Here is a 462-nt window from a genome sequence, read left to right as displayed (position 1 = left end):
GTGGATCTGTTGGTCCAATAGGCAAATTGGAGTGGGTCAAGAGTAGTGGGGAGGCTGGAGTTGATTAATGCCATGACCAGCCTTTCAAAGCACTTCATGCCCACCGAAGGTAGGGTCATTGAGACATGCTGCATGAGCCTCTTAGGCACAGGGATGATGAGGGGCATGAATAGGTTAAATAGACAAGATCTTTTTCCTGGGGTGAGGGAGTCCAGAACTAGGGGGCATAGGTTAAGGGTGAGAGGGGAAAAATTTAAAAGATCTAAGGGTTAACTTTTTCATACAGCGGGTGGTATATGTTTGGAATGAGCTGCCAGAGGAAGTGGTGGAGGCTGGTACAATGACAACATTTAAAAGGTATCTGGATGGGGACATGAATAGGAAGGGTTTGGAGGGATGTGGGCCGGGTGCTGGCAGGTGGGACTAGATTGGGTTGGGATATATGATCGGCATGGACGGGTT

Source organism: Chiloscyllium plagiosum, chromosome 45, assembly GCF_004010195.1.
Source record: "Chiloscyllium plagiosum isolate BGI_BamShark_2017 chromosome 45, ASM401019v2, whole genome shotgun sequence".
NCBI lineage: Eukaryota > Metazoa > Chordata > Chondrichthyes > Orectolobiformes > Hemiscylliidae > Chiloscyllium > Chiloscyllium plagiosum.
The sequence above is the reverse complement of the archived record's forward strand: the minus strand, read 5'-3'. Positions refer to the sequence as shown.